The sequence below is a fragment of the Oratosquilla oratoria genome, chromosome 19, assembly GCF_046742065.1.
Source record: "Oratosquilla oratoria isolate Oo_2021 chromosome 19, ASM4674206v1, whole genome shotgun sequence".
NCBI classification, from domain to species: Eukaryota; Metazoa; Arthropoda; class Malacostraca; order Stomatopoda; family Squillidae; genus Oratosquilla; species Oratosquilla oratoria.
This window is the reverse complement of record NC_134795.1, coordinates 65,651,038-65,668,534: the sequence shown is the minus strand read 5'-3', so window position 1 is coordinate 65,668,534 and position 17,497 is coordinate 65,651,038. Positions and strand designations below refer to the sequence as shown.

The 17,497-nt window shown below is 38.5% G+C and overlaps 1 protein-coding gene across 5 annotated transcripts in view; it reads left to right on the top strand.

Annotated features, from left to right (window-relative positions):
• Nucleotides 1–16,208: 16,208 nt before the first annotated feature.
• The window catches only part of LOC143035964 (glutamate-gated chloride channel-like), a 632,887-nt gene continuing 631,598 nt past the window's right edge, over nt 16,209–17,497 (top strand). For 4 of the 5 annotated variants that reach the window (XM_076203237.1, XM_076203238.1, XM_076203236.1 and 1 more), the window contains exon 1: nt 16,209–16,327. The gene's annotated coding sequence lies outside the window, so the exon portion shown is untranslated. The remainder of the gene's footprint in view (nt 16,328–17,497) is intronic. The other variant, XM_076203234.1, reaches the window with a different exon arrangement.

Here is a 17,497-nt window from a genome sequence, read left to right as displayed (position 1 = left end):
CTAGTGGTTATTTGATTCACACCTATATAGCTAGATTTCTTGTGTTTTTAATTTTTGCACCACAGTTCTTTATACCACAGGAATGCTCATTTTATACCACCAACTGAAGAGGTTTGTGATACAGAAACTTCTCCAAGTTTCACTAAAAATGCAGTTTTTTTCTACACCTTTCACAGATCATAAGGTTTTTCATACCAGAGCTCTTCTAGAATCCCACTTTGAGAATTATATCTTGCAGAAGCCTCAAGTGCTTCCCACCACCAACAAGAAACTTTTGTGATGTAAAATTTATACTGTACTTTTACAAAATGTATTTATCTTTAACTGCTTTTTTATATATGACAGTATTATTCTTTTTTATATGTGCTATAAGAATACAAGGCACATCACAAATATTTCAAATTATGTATAACAAATAAGTTAACACACTTTTTACATTGCTATTCTCTCTGAAAGCCTTAGACAGACATACTGGGCAAGAATATTTTTCTTAACCAAATTTTATGGGTTTTCATGTATTACAACCCATTAAAAAGAAGTTTATAATGATGAGGTTTCACTGTATGTACTTCTGTGGACACCCAATCCTGACCCATGGTAAATTAGAACTTAACAAAAAAACTGGTATTTCATGTTATTTCTGCATTGCCACTCCATTTGGTAAATCAATTGTATTATTACAAAAAAAATGCCAATGCACATAGAAATATATAGAATAATCAGTAATAAAATATATACTTGTATTTGAATAGTTTGTGACATAGGTCAGGTTTGTATGTGTGCAACAGTACATAAATATGTTTGAAGGGTGAAGCCAGTGACCCCAGCCTTTACCTCTTCGTTGATTATGTCCCTAAAAATACTCTTGGAGAGAACTGGCAACCCAGACTCTTGAAAAGATATGCCAAGTCAGAATTTTTTTTAAAGTGTATATATATATATATATAAAAATTTAAACTTGATGGTCTGCCACCAGCAGTGAAATATGTGAGTGGCTGTTACAAGTTTGTTGAGTTAAGGGTTTTGGAGTATATGGCCTTAACTGATTTCTGTCACAAATTGCATACAGATGGGGTGGAGTATTGAATCCAGTGCATACCCAAAACCAGTAGTAATTCCATGAAATGGTATCCCAAAGACAGTTGATGTGACAAAGACACTGGTTCCAACCTTTCCACTAGTTGTTGTTACAACTCTTGTCACAATTGTGGAAATAAATAGGGCTCCTACAAGGGAAAAAAAAAAAAAGTTGCTGAATTTTATATTTGTGTCTATATTGTGTATGATTATGAAAATGTGTATTTAGTCATAATTTTCTGATACATATGGGATCTAGCGCTGAATGGCCTACCAGCTCCGGCACTTGGCCTTCAAGCTAAAAATTTCATAAATCATGTGGGATCCAGTCTGATTTTGAATATCTCATTTGATTTGTAACCATTCCATTTTTTCCTTATTATTTCACTAATTTATTATCTTAGGGTACTCTGTATAGATACAAGTTTTCAATAATTTGTATAAAAATAAAGGTGCTCGCTGGCTAAGCAGTTTAGAGTGCTGCTATTAGTGAAGGAGGTCAGGATTGGAGATAGACCGAGGCTGTGTATCAACAGGCGAGTTCATAATAAAGGCTTACTACATTAAATTTAGTGTTTCAAAAATATCCTTCATAAGGATGCACCATCTTTGCCCTTTCTAAGAGGCAGAGGGGGATTACTGTGACATAAACCAAATTTGATGCAGCCTGAAGGAATTTCTCCCCATCTCCTTTTCTGCATGAGGGGATGGAGCAGGAGGTCGCTAAATTTATGAAGCGGCCTTGCAGTGGATGTGCTGTGTCTTGCGACACTGCTTCTGACCCAGGGCAGTGGACAGGATGCAGGGATGACCCATCATCCAGGAGGTGCCAAGATAAGGAGGGAGGGGAGTGGTATTTGTAGGGAATGGAATGGGTGGGAGTGGTTTCTATGCCTTTTTCTTTTTGGCTACCCCCCATGTAAAGGGGGAAAAAGCCTTTGGTATATGTAAACCAAATTATATGGAAATATTTAATACACTAGCATACATCCATCAAAAGGCCCTTTCTCCCTTACAAGGGGTACAACCATTCAAAATCCCATTCATTGTGACTGTCCCTCCCTTCTTAGTACCTCATGGACATGGATGCAGGATCATCCTTATTCTCTGGCACCTTGCTTGGATCAAAACCAGTCTAATGCAACAAAACAAAAAACCTCTACACTACTGAAGGGCCTGGCAGCTAGAGATGGCATACCTCCATGACTTTCATACACCGTTTTTCTTTTCTCATTATCAGTCATAGGCACACACAAATGCCCAAATCACCCATCCCAATCTACCTTACCGGCTTTATTGATACTTCGAGATATATCATATTAACACTAATTTTTAATGGAACTAGGTATTCTTGTCTCACCCATGATTTTCTCACTCTTCTTTTTTTTTTTTTTTCTTCAAACAGCAATCGCATTGCATTCCAGAATAGGTGAACCATCACCTGAGTCCTGACTTTCCTTCTGAGGACAATTTTTTTTTTCCTAATGATTACCTTTTCCCCACGCACATCTGGTATTGCAACACCCGCCTCTCCCCTTGTTTTATTAGTTGTTTTTTTCTGAATTGCACACCTACGCTATAGAACATTAGACAATGAAATATTAATTTTGTAAATTGTAGTACATCACCGCTATATACGTTTTTTTTTTTTTGCGGAAATGAAAAAAAAAGCAAATACACTACCGAACGAAGCTGCGATCATAGGGTCGAGACACAATGTTGTCTTTCTTGTACCGCTAAAAACAAATACACTGTCGAACGAAGCTGTGACCAAAGGATGTAGAATACGCCAACAGTACTTCGCTCAGTATATATTTTTTAAAACAGTGCTACGGAGCTGAAATTCACGCATTTCTTAAGCTATGCAACTCCTGTATACTTCGGATACCAAAACTAGCCGTGAGCATCTCAAACGACGACGACCCTGGCCTAATCATCTAATGATCTACAGTATAGAATTACAGGTACCTCATTACTAAATACAGGTTAGGTTAAAATAGACGAATTTCTCATACTTTAATCTCAAGCAGCCTCAACGTCTACGTTTATATATGTATCGCTTTTAACAACTTTTTCTGTTATTCATATACTCCAAGAAAAACGTAAATTACGTGGACGTATTATTTACAAAATTAATATTTAATTTTCTAATGCCATATCGCGTAGGTGTGCACTTCCGAAAATTTATCAACTATTGCAAATTAGGTTCTGTAGAAGAGAGAAAAAGCTTAACCAATTCCATGATCTTCGTTCTCAAACTGCACGTCATACTGCTTAGTTCACACTTTATTGTCATCATAGAAGCACTGATGAAGTATCAGCACCGAAATATAATACTAGTGAGACGATAATTGTGCAGTTACACCCTTCACTAATGATGAAAAATAATCTCTATCATTATAAAGTAAAGCGGGGTTGATTTTGTGAAGTATAATGGGGACATTCAGGCACCCAACACTTTTCCTCAGGTAAATGACACAAAACAAAAATTATATTACTTTCCTACGTAATAATGAAGTCCTATGAAAGTGTAGCTGTAAACACACATTATTTTGACCATTTTTTATATAACTTTTCATTTTCTTGGGGATGTATTTTCTAACAAACTTTCAAAAGAATATTGAATATTGACTTATTTTAATTTTGCCAATTAATAATGCGTAAAGTATTGTGTATTTGTTATGGACAAAAAAATTGACATTAGTTAAATATTTTATCATGAAATATATGAAAAAAACTACTTGCGTATAGTATAACCATAAATTGATATAATTTGTAAGTTAATTTACGGGTCTTTCCGGGCCCATGGGAACCAATTTTAAGGAACCAATGGCATTTATGATTATGAGAATTGTTACGTTTTCATTGGTTAGAAGCCTGTGTTTTTGATAAACACCGACACTTTACTTGGTGTCACTTCACTCATTTGATCAGTGGCAACTCGGGTGGTCAGGCGAGTGGGTGGGCATTTTCATTAAAATTATTATGGAAAATGTTTAACTTGTGTGTAGGAACAGTTGATGAAGATTCAAAAGAAATGGGCGTTATGACGTCATATCGCTTCCGTGCGCCCAATTGGTGGCACACTAGACTAGCATGCTATTTGCATTAGCTACTTCGTTTGAGTAGAAACAAATTCGGTTACAATATTCTAGCCTTCCGTTATAAGAACATCTCGACAAAATGTGTCTAACATTCGTATTCTATGTTTAACTTTTCTTAGTTCGTCATTCAGCGCCTCGCTACGTGACGCAAGAGTAATTTGACATATTGGAAATTTGAAACAACAGAAGATTGCAACCGAAGTTTTCTCTTCAAACGGAGTAGCAAAAGCAAGTAGCATGCTAGTGTAGTGTGCCACCACCTTAAAACGGTGCTTATCTGCAGTCACTGGATATTTCCGTTTGGGCATAGATGATTTCTTAAAGTCGCCAGTGTTTATTAAGACGTTTTTCAAAAGTTAACGTGTCTGACAATGTACCTTGGGAGGTTATTCCAGTAAGCTATTTATCTATATGTGAAGTTATATTTGCGTATATTGAGGGCAGCTCTCTTCTTATATACTTTGTTTCTACGCACTGCCTTGTCGTATAGACCAGTTATGATTTTGTGACATTCATTTATTATTATTTAGGGTATCTGTCAATTTATTTTTATTTACTATTTATCTGTTTGTTTATTTAGTATTTAACTTTACCTGTTTATTTATTTACTTATTCTATTTACCATTATTTATATTATAATTTTATATATTTATTTATTTATTATTATTACTATTTTATTTGTTTATTTCATTTTTCTATTTTCTTATTTTTAATTTTTTGCATCCGATCTAGATATGGACCAAAAGGTCTCTTGGCATGATCCTGCTTTGTAATCCTGTGTAATTCTGTCTCCTCTTAAACTTTTGTATATCAACGTGGGTAGTGGGCAGGTGCTCTTTTAGGCTCCTCCTTCTCCTCCTCCTCCTCCTCCTCCTCCTCCTCCTCCTCCTCCTCATCATCATCATCATCATCATCATCATCATCATTACTGTTATCATTATTATTATTTTCATTATTATTATTTTTATTAATCTTACAGCAGGGATGACCCGTCATCCAGGAAGAACCAAGAAAAGAGGGAGGGAGGGAGGGGTGGTGAATGGGAGTGGAGTAGGTGTGGATGAAGTGGGTGGGAATAGAATTATGCATTTTGACTTTGGCTACCTCCCTTATATGGGGGAAAAAACCCTTGGTAAATGTATGTATGCATTATGATTTTGATAATCTTATTTCTGTTATTAATATTGTTGTTATTATTATTATCATTATTATTATTATTATTATTATTAATATTTCTTATTCATTTATGCATTTGCTTTTATCTATTATTTTATTATATATATATATATATATATATATATATATATATATATATATATATATATATATATATATATATGATTTTTTATTTGTTTATTTATTTATTTTGCTGATGCCATGCATTTGATTAACATCATGTGACGTCACTTTCTTGAAGGTGTTAGCGAACCTCCCCGATTGTATGATCCATTTATCGACAAATCCCCACTGATTTTTGACTCAGGCGATCGTTAGAAAGCCTTCCCCTCCCTCAGTTCTTGGGCTGTTGGATAATCATATATCTTGAAAGTGTCTCTCGAAGTCGTCTGAAGAAGGTAAAAAAAAAAATAATAAAATAAATAAAAAAGTAAATAAACTGGACAAATTTAAATTTAAGAAGGAAATAGGCAAGAACTGGTTTACTAATAGGATGGTCAACGAATGGAATAGACTTAGTAACCATGTAGTAGTGAGTGCTGAAACTATTGGTCGTTTTAAGAAAAGGTTAGACATATTTATGGATGGGGATGACAGGAGGTCATGGGCATGGAACTGCTTAGTGTAGGCCTTATGGTCTCTTGCAGTCTCATTTTTATGTTCTTATGAGAGAGAGAGAGAGGAAGAGAGAGTAGGAGTGTAAAAGTGTGAGAATGTAAGGGATAATGAATGACGGGGTGAGTGATGAGAGAGTGGGAGAGTGGATGGTGAGTGAGCGGGTGAGTAGGTGATGAGAGAGTGGGTAAGTGGGTGATGAGTAAGTGGGTGAGTGCGTGATGAGAGAGTGGGTGGTGATAGAGCGGGTGAGTGGGTGATGAGAGTGGACGAGTGAGTGGAAAGGTGAGTGGGTGAGCTAGTGGATTAGAGAGTGAGAGGGTGGATGGGTGGGTGAGAGGGTGGATGGGTTTGTGAGGGCGAGTGAGAGGGTGGGTGAGTGGATGTAAGGGCGAGTGGGTAGGTTTGTGAGGGCGAGTGAGAGGGTGAGTGGGTTCCAAAGGCGGAGCATGCCGACAGGAGACCTTTTGGTCCATATGAAGGTCGGATGCGAAAAAATTATAATAATGATGAATAAATAAATAAACGAATTAAAAATATAAATGAATAGATAAATGAATGAATAAAAGAATAAATAAATGAGTAAAATATAAAATAAATAAATAAATAAATCAATGAATAAATAAAACTAGATAAATAAATGATTAAATAAAAACAATAGATAAACGAATAAATAAAAACAAAGAATAAATGAATAAATGAAAACAGGACGAGAGGAGAGATGAAATAGAGTGAGAGCATTAAGGTTTGAGCCTCGATGAGCCAATGTTCTTACATGAGGGGAAGAAGTCTTGGGTTCGAGTCTTTAGCATAGAAAGCGTCGGAGGCCTCACAGGTAGGGCTCCGTGTAATTGGCAAGCTGGGCGTGGAGGGAGGAGGGGAGGTGGAGGAAGGAGAGGAGGGAACGAGAGGAGGTATGGTCATGGAAAGGAGGAGAAAGAGGAGGAGGAGGAGAGGGAAAGGGTGGAGGAGGAAGAGAAGGAGGAGGAGAGGGAAAGGGTGGAGGAAGAAGAGGAGGAGAGGGAAAGGGTGGAGGAGGAAGAGGAGGAGAGGGAAAGGGTGGAGGAGGAAGAGGAGGAGAGGGAAAGGGTGGAGCAGGAAGAGGAGGGGGAAAGGGTGGAGGAGGAGGGTTGAGGGAGTAGAGAAAGGGGAGAGGTGGGAGGTGAAGAAAAAGGGGGAGGAGTTGAAAGGGGAAGGGGAGGAGGAGGAGGAGAGGGAAGGGGGGAGGGGGTGGTGAAGATGGAAGGGAAGGGCAGGGCAAGTGAGAGGGAAGGGAAACGTGAATGTGGAAAAGGAAAGTTGAGAGGGAGGCGGAGGAAGAAAGGAAAGGGAAGAAGAGGGGAAACAGAGAAGGGGACGAGGAAGAATAGGGTGAAGAGAGAGGGGAAGAAAGGAGGAGGGGAAATACGAGGCAAGAGGAGAAGAGAGGAAGAAGGGGAAGAATAAATTAGGGACAGCGAAGAAGAGAGGAAGGGGAGATGGTGGAAGAGAGAGGGACGGGAGGGAAAGGAAAGGGGAATACAAGGGAAGAGAGGAAGAAGTGGAAGAATAAATTAAGGATAGCGAAGAAGAGAGGAAAGGGAGATGTTGGAAAAGAGAGGATGGGGGGGGGTAAAGGAGAGGTGTCAAAAGGACTGAGGAAGAGAGGAACGGGGTGTGAAATGAGGGGGGAAATGAGAGGAAGATGAAATATATGCACAGGGAACAAAGTCGAGAATCCCCCCACCCGAGTAATAATGCCGCCAACAGGACCGTAGGTCACGAGCGCTTGGGCGTCGCATTCGGCAATCCTCTCCCTCAAGCAAGAAAATGGCCCCCTCCCCCTCCCCCTCCTGGGGTTTCAGGTCACTGCTGAAGTAATTTCAGGCACACGTGTTCACAGGTGCGTTTTGTATGTGCGCGTTCTGTACTGTAATGTATACGTGCATTTTTGGGCAATGTTTATATGCGAGGATGCGTATGTGCACTTATATTTATATATGTGCGTGTACATGTATACATGTGTATACATGTATATAAGAATTATATATATATATATATATATATATAATACATATATACACACATAAATATATATATATATATATATATATATATATATATACATATATATATATGCGTAAGTAACCACTAGGAAAAGTAAACTAACGAAGCAGAGCGCTTTCTTATAATTACATCTTCAGTGCAGATGTAATTATACGAAAGCGCTCTGCTTCGTTAGTTTACTTTTCCTAGTGGTTACTTACGCATTTGTGAACACACGCTCCTAGTGTTTTTATTGCATATATATATATATATATATATATATATATATATATATATAAAGTATATATATATATATATATATATATAATAGTTTTAGGAAGAGAAGGGTAAACGAAGATAGGTTGTGGATAATTCATTGTTCTGACGTTGCGACCACCGTGGTCTTCATCAGAGAACTGACTGCGTTGCAATCAGATCACAGTTTTATACTCATAGCGAGAAGCGTCCTCCCTTAGTCACCGCACCCGAGTGGCAGGCATTTGGTTATGGGCTAGATGTCATATGTTCCCCTTTGGGTAACGATTCAAGTATCAGAACACGTGTTCCCTTTAACAACCAAGTAAAGCCTTGCTGTCGTTGGTGCTAAGTGAAGCCTCAAGTATTTTCTTCGTCTTTTCTAGTTCTTCGTGTAAGATTTCCACCTTATTCCAATGAGGCAGGTCCCCGCGTCTTTCTAAATGACAAACCAGGAAGATAGAGGTTCTCTGGACCCTCAGGTCGTTTTTTATGTTCATTCATGTGTTTTATTATTTATTTATTTGTTTGTTTATTTATTTTAATACCTCGACCTGATTCGCTGAAGTATTATGATGGACAACCGCTGCAGGGAGTACGATATGTGACAGGTTATTTAAATTACTACGTTGTTAATCCATTTTTCCTCTTATTAGAGGAGACTTTAGCTGTTTTCATTCTGTTTTTCAATAAGAGTTCGTACTGGAGTATTGACTGTGTGGCTACATGCAGTCGTGCAGTCATGGTAGATGTGGTCCGTGGGTACATGCAGACTGGACTGTTTTGTGGCACCTCAAAGAGCAAAGCCATTCACAATTCGTCTGTCAGAATAAAATCTTTACTCACACACACACACACACACACACACACACACACACACACACACACACACACACACACACACACACACACACACACACACACACACACACACACATATATATATATATGTATATATATATTACTATTGCTTTCCTTCTTTTCTACTGTTCCTTTTATTCATTGAATTATTGATTTATTTGTTTATTTATTTATCTATTTATATATTGATTCATTTAATTTTTGCCACTTCTAAGACTCCATCCCTTCTTTTTGTAATTCATCTGCGGTTGGGGGAGAAGAATGCCACCATTGCGTTCCCATACATGCCATAGAAGGTAAATAACTAGGACGGAGTGAGAGAACTAGGGAGCCTTCTCTATTTTTCTCTCATGTGAAGAATCAAAGCAAGTGATGGTCTAATAGGAGGACTCGAACCATAACCCAAGTAACTTGGTCATTGTGCGTGGATGGAGTATGGATGAGAACAGAAAATAATGTGTCTGAGAAGATAGGTAGATGTTAGCGCCGAATAAAAATAAAATGAACGGGAACGGTGAGTTGAGGTGCGGGTCCGTGGTAAATAGGGTGTCGGGAGTGGCGAGGTGGAAAGGGGAAAGGAATGGCATTGTTGGATGGTGATTAGATATGAAGTACGCGATGGAGTGGAGAGACACATCGAATATTATGTGGGACGAGGTTAAGATTAGGTTGGAAGTTAACGACATTTGAGAGTGAATATGTCCCTAGTAGTAAGAAAAGCTAAGGACAGTAAAGGTTTTGGGTGATTTCAACGAGTGCAAGGAGAGTTTGGGGCCAAATGTAAATGTACTGGTATAGGGTAGTGCTAAGATAGATTAGGAGATTATTCGGTGAATGGAATAATGGGGAGATATGGTGTGACAGGAAGGAAGGATGGTGGAAGGATATTGAAAGTGTGTATTGAAAGGAAATGATAACGAACACGTTGAGGAAGATAGATATAAGTAAGTCAGAGTGGTTTGTGAGAGTAGTTGAGTGGGCATTAATGGATTATGTGGTGGTGCTCAAACAGGGCAGACCCAAGCCATTATGGGGTCCTAAATATTGATTTTGGGGGCCCCTGATTGCCACAATCACCGGTGCTTAACAACTAATTGTGCTTAATTATTTCGTGCACTATAAATGCTTCACTAACACATCCACATAATATAAATTGCAGTATTCAGTTACCTTACATCATACAGGTATTATATTGGATAGTTTTTTCAACCATATAGGTATAGCAAATTCACAATATGTTGTAGTATTAAGTACACTTAAAATCTCAGTGACATATTTTGTCGTACATTAAACTTCTATTTGTAAGTAACAGGGCAAATCAGCAGGCAAGACTACATTTAAAACAAAACAAGTTGACCAGCTTAATTGCTTATATTAAAAAAAAAAATAAAAATAAATGGAGCGTCTGCGAAAAAAAAATCCCGCTACAAATAAAAATTATCATATGTATATTTTAGTGCATAAAAAGAAGTTGTAGAAATAGATAGATGAGTATATTTTTTAGAAAATACCTGAATATGTGCACGAAACTAACAGAAACATTCACAATATAATAACGGTAATAGTTCAAAATTCAGAGTGCACAATCATATTTGAAAACTATGTACAAAAGCGGTAAGTGCGAAGACTAATTTCGATTATGCTAGTATAGGCCTAGTGAATGTCATACATTGGTCATTGTATTTTGTAATAAATACAAGACACAAACACTGCTTTATTAACAAAACTACTTCAACGTTCAGTTGATTTTTAGAGCCTTTGTTTCTTTTTTTTCAATTTAGATAAAAACCTAAGAATAAAGGAGAGTGCAAGAGACCATAAGGCCTATACTAGGCAGTTCCATGTCCAAGACCACCTGTCATCTCCATCCATAAAGTTGTCTAACCGTTTCTTAAAACAACTGATAGTTTCAGTGGTCAGTACATGGTTACTAAGTCTATTACATTCGTTGACCACCCTACTGGTGAACCAATTCTTCCCTATTTCCTTCTTGAATCTAGATTTGTCCAATTTAAATCCATTACCGCGTTCTTGCGGGCCCCTGATGGCGTGGGGGGGGGGGCAAAGAGTCTCTTAGTTCGCTTATTCTTTGGTCCGATACTGTGGTGAAAACGAAGATTAGGAGAGTTCTAGATATGTCTTCAAAGCATACGGCAGTGGATTGTCTGGTCATTATTTGGTGGAAAGTATATCGAGTGGTGGTTCAGTGGAGAAAAAAAGAAGAGGAGGAGGAGGAGGTGGGGCAACGAGGTGCTGATTGAGAAGAAGAAAAAGAACGGCAGGTGGAACTGAGGGCGATATGAGACGTAGTGAAGGATAAAAGAGAAAACGAGTGGAGGAAGAACGTGTGTGGGGTGAATAGGATGAGAGGATATAAAAGAGGCAGTGGATGGTGGCAAAAATAAAGAGAAATAAAGAGAGAAAAGAGGTATGTAAGGGTTAATTGCGAAGGAGAAATAATGAAGCATATGAGGAGTACCTAGTAAAGAGGGTGGGAACAAAACACAAAGTGATGTGAGGTAAAGAGTAGAGCGAATATGTGGCAGGACAGATATTTCACAAGTAATTTCGAAGAAGAAATAATGTTTGGAAAAAAAAAGTGAAGAGAGTGAGGAGAGGCCAGTCAGATAGAGGGTAGAGGCTAAAGTGTGCAGACGGACAGATGTTCATGAGAATCGGGGTAGGGGAAATGAAAACAGGTGAAATATTTCAAGGAATTTTTGAACTGGAGAAGGGTGAGGGGTTTTTGTGGCTGTGGAAGGGGGTGCCTGGAGAATGGGCGTGATGGAAGAAAATAATGATAGCGTTGTAGCAAGGAAGATACAAATAGCATTGGAAAAGATAAAAATTGCTAAGGCATCTGGGTTGGACGGTTGTCATGCGGAGTGTTTGGCAAAGGTAGGACTATAGTGGAATGGCTAGTAAGATTGCTTAATGTGTGCTTTTGGCAGGTTGACTTGAGGTGTGAATGTATAGTTCCAACATACAGTAGGGTAAGGGAAGTTTTTAATGTAGTAGTTTTAAAGGAGTCAATTAGGTAGGCGTAGACGGTAATATAATATAATATATATATATATATATATATATAAATATGTATATATATAAATATATGTAAACATATGTAAATATAGATATGTAGTTATGTATATATATATATATATATATATATATATATATATATATATATATATATATATATATATATAATGCAACAGTAATCACAATAAACGTGTGACTAAAGAACTTTGCAGAAACCACAAATGTGAATATATATATTTCGTGAACATCATATTTAGCCTAAATATATTTTGGCATTGGGAATGATCAATGTCTCAAATGCATTGACTCAAGGATAAGTTGATTATGTTAAATGTAGAGTAAGTCCCCACTGTGTGTGAAATAATTTTAATTGTAAACACAATTATTTGCCTCCCGGTTTGAGGTAGTAGACTGTGTTGTCGGGGAATGAGGGCGTTGGAGCGGCGAGTTCTGCATGGAAACGGGAACAGGTGAGGTCGTTTGGGGTACTCGTCCCTTATAACCAATGTTAATAGTTGTGTATAGCAGAGTTGAGCCAGCGCAGTTGGGGAACGGTGTATACTCTATATTTTCTAAATACGTCGAATCATTATTTGTATATATTTCTTGTACTATCAAATGTCATTATATTCATGTATAACTCGGCTTTTCACTGTGTATACATTTCAACGGGTTTCTTAAAAATCACATACTTAGTTTATATTTATGAAATTTAGGTAGGTATGCATGTATGTAAGCATGCATATAAAGCAGGTATGTATGTATATATGCATGTATGTATTCATGTATGTATGCATGTGTGCATGATGTAGGTAAGCATGCATACAAACTGCTTAAATGAGAAAAAAAGGAGTATAAGGAGAAGCTGAGAGAGGAGTGGGAGTGAAGGATAGAGTAGAATTAGGAGTGGAGGAGGAATGGGGATGACTCAAGGAGGGAGTAACAAGGTGTGTAAAGTTGATGTGTGGAACAAGGAGGACGGGAGGAAATAGAGGGAAGGTTAGTTAGTGGTGGGATGATGAAGCAAAAAAGGCTGTAGAAGAGAAGAAGCAAGCATTCACTGATTGGTTACAAAATAGGACGGGAGAATCATATGAGAGGTACAAAGAAAAGAGAAATAAAGCATAAGATAAAGGAGGCAAAGAGGAGAGCAGATGTGAAATGGGGTAAGAGTATGACAGAAAAAAATAAGGTAATAAAAAGATGTTTTGGAAAGAAATTGATAGAGGAAGAGGAGGCGAATGAAGTAGAGAAGAAAAGGTAAAAGGTGCAGATGGAGAGAAGATAATGGAAGAGACGGCAGTAAGAGGAAGATGGGCAGAGTATTTTAGGGATCTTTGTGGTAAGGCAGATATGTGAAAAAGTTTTAGGAAAAGGTAAGGATGTTTTATGGGCCTTTATGGATTTGGAAAAGACTTATGATATGGTAGACAGGAAGGCACTGTGTGAGGCATTACAGATAATGGGATAGGAGGAAAATTGTTAAAAGCAGTCAAGAGTTTTTACGAGTGTAGTAGAGCCTGTGTTAGAATAGGAAATGGAGAGAGTGAGTGGTTTGAGGTGGAGGTGGGACTTTGCCAGGGATGTGTTATGTTGCCATGGCTGTTCAATTTATACATGGATGGGGTGGTGCGAGATTTAAAAGCAAGGGTAATTGGTCGAGGATTGGAGATGGTTAAAGAAAATGGAGAAAAGTGGGAGGTAAGCCAGTTGTTGTTTGCTGACGATACTGCACTTGTGGCAGGGTCACAGGAGTGATTAAGGCAGTGACGGAGTTTGTGTGCAAAAGAAGGAAATTGAATATAAATGTGGGTAAAAGTAAGGCGATGAGATGTATAAGGGGAAATGTGGCAGGAAATTGGAAGTGAGTATTAAGGGAGAGAGACTGGAAGAATTGGATAGCTTTAGATACTTGGGTGCGAATGTGGCAGGAAAGGGAGGAGTGGAGGTGGAGGTAGAATGCAGATTGAGAGAAGTAAATGCCATGGAGGATTAAAAAGTGTAGTGAGAAATAGAGATTTGGGAATGGATACTAAGAGGAGATTGTATGAAGGAGTGATTGTGCCGACAGCAATGTATGGGGCAGAAATATGGAACATAAGAGAGGAAGAGAGGAGATTGAATGTGTTTGATATGAGGTGCCTGAAGAGTATGATAGGGATTACTAGGCTGTATAGAGTGAGAAACGAGGAGGTGAGGAGGAGAACAGGGGTGGTAAAGGAGTTGGGAGATAGGGTTGATGAAAGAGTATTGGAATGGTTAGGACACATGGAAAGAATGAGTGAAGAAATATTAGTAAAAGAGGTGTGGAAGGCAGAGGTGGAAGGAGTGAACATGAGGGGCAACGGAGGATGAGATGGATGAAGGGGGTAAAAGGGGCATTAGGAAAGAGGGATGAGTGGAGAATGGTTTAGATATGGACCAAAAGGTCTCCTGTCGGCATGCTCCGCCTTTGTAATCCTTTGGTTGCGTATGGATGATGCTGTGATGCATGGAAGGGAGTGTGTGGGGGATGGGGGTTAGGGAGTATGAATATTTTGACGCAGCCCAAAGGGTTTTCTCCCCGCCTTCTCTTTTTCTGCATGAGGGGACGGAGGGGGGGCCGCCGATTAAACGAAGCGGCCTTGCTGTATCTTGCTGCATTGCTTCTGACCCAGGGCAGTGGGCGAGGTGCAGGGAGGACCCGTCATCCAGGAAGAGCCAGGATAAGAGGGAGGGAGGGGGAGTGGAGTATGTGGGGATGGAGTGGGTGGGAGTGGATTTTATGCCTCTGTTTTTTTCGCTACCCCCTTGTAAGGGGGGAATAGCCATTGGATACATACATACATACACACACATATATATATATATATATATATATATATATATATATACATATATATATATATATACAGTATATATATAATGTGTGTGTGTGTGTATGTGTATATATATGTATATATATGTGTGTATATGTATGTACGTTATATATATATAAATATATATATATTGCAGAAACCACAGGGAAATTAAAGTCGGAATACTGAACGTTTTCGTCTATTACGACATCCTCAGAGTACAAAGAAAGAAAAAATAGAACACAATATTTATACAGAAGAAAGAAAACTGGGAGAGGTCATAGCCACATAAAACCTTCGGACATTATACATACAACACATTTAATTACAAATGGAAATGTTAATGTTAATAAAAATACATATACATTCATATACACATAGAAATGGTGATAGTAACAAGAAAAAATAATAATAAATAAAATAAAATAAAAAGAACAAAAACCATGTGGCCGAAAGGTCCATAGGACAATTGGTACAATTAGGAAACTAGATACTGCTTTACTATCCTATGATATTGTTTTGTTAAACCAAAACACAAGTAATATTATTATCAAATTGTACAAAAAAGAAAAAGAAAAAAAACAATATTTAACAGAAATACAAAAACTGGAAAGGATATGCCACATAAAACTTTCGGACGTTATACATACATACACACTCATATACACAGAAATATTAATGGTAACAGTAAATGAAAAAAAAACATACACAATCATATATATATATATATATATATATATACATATATATATATATATATATATATATATATATATATATATATATATATAATATTGGAAACCACTGGACAAATAATTGACCTGGGTTTTGCATATGTATATTCTCTAAGTTCACTTAGATATCATTAAGATTGAATGTGAGAGCGGATGGCAACACTTGCTTTGTTCGGGCCTACCATCGTCTCCTCTCCGTACTATGAACGACAATCGACGCCACATCGATCCTTCAAAGTTCCCTGCGCAGCCATGTCTGACGTACGATTAACGCAGTGGGCGGCACTCAGATTAGGTCCGCTTCCCACAAACAAGATTTCTTTTCTCGTAGGGGTTATGTTTTTGGGTGAGTAGTGGTATTTTTAGTAGAAATATACTCTGGAAAATAGGGAGAGTGTCTTAGGGGGGGGGAAAGTGTTCTTGGACAGTGCAGTACGACAACGTGTCCGCCTGGGCCGAAGACGAGGCAGATAGTTCAGTGTAGCCGTAACCACAGCAACGAGTAGGGAGGTAACAAACAGGCTGAGGGACGCTATGTAACAGTGTAACAGTGACTCAGTAGTGCCTACGGTGTTCAGAAAGCATCAAGAGCTTGCAAACGCAGGTACGGATCGAGGCCAGCAGCCCTTCCATAACGAGTGAGTTCGGCGGGACGAGAGCGTGGCTAGTTGGCAGAGTCGGGGAGCGCACGTCGGAGCTACAGGTGTGTGCGGACTCGCTCTCTGGGCGGGCGGGCGGGAGGGCAGGGGGTGGGGGTGGGGGTGCGGCCAGCAGCAACATGTGACTGCAACGTCGAACTGTTGCTCGCGTCTGGATTGTCTCTCTCGCTTTGTGAGACTATCCTGACCATCTCGATATTAGGTGACTTCAGAAGCAGCATTGTGCCTCTTAAGTTGTTACATTATATATATGTATGTATATATATATATATATGTGTGTGTGTGTGTATGTATATATATATATGTATATATATTTTATATTTATATATATACATTATATATATACTATATACATATATATATACGTATATATATACTATATATATATATACGTATATATATACTATATATATATATACGTATATATAATATATATATATAATAATATGTATATACATAATATATATATATATATATATATATATATATATATATATATATATACTCATGTTGGGGCAAAAGTGTTGGTGCATATGCGCGCTTGTATGCATGCGTGTGTGAGAGCTTGAGTGCGCGTGCTCGCTCGCCCGCTAGCTTGTTCAACCGGGTCCCTACATGTGCGCATCCCTCCGCGGATAGGTATGGGCATGTTGCTCAATGACCGTAATCCGTCTTGGGTCGACATATGCACGATGCGGTAGTCAAGTGTGTAAAGTGGGTACCTGTGTTGCCAATGAGGTCGGGTTTGTATGTGTTGGAATCGTGGAGCAGCTGTTGTACGCGATGGTCATCCGAAAGATGGCGAGAGAACCTGGGACCAGCTGCTGGCCGGCGAGCAGTCACTTGCTGAGAGCAGAATGTTCTTTGTGGTCAGCGAATGTGTGGAACTTGAGAGTCCTGGACTGCTATCTGTGGTGACGTGGGGCTTTTGGGGGCTTGTGAGAGCGCGGGGCTTTTGGTGGTTGGTTTTGGTTCGAGTATGGGGGTTCTTGGTGAGATAGAGGGACTCTTCATGGCTTGTGGTATCGAGAACCCTTCGAGGGATCACGAGAAGAATAGTATCAGTAGCTGTATTCGTGTTATTCGATGTCCTGTGGTCGTGATGGTGGTCGTGG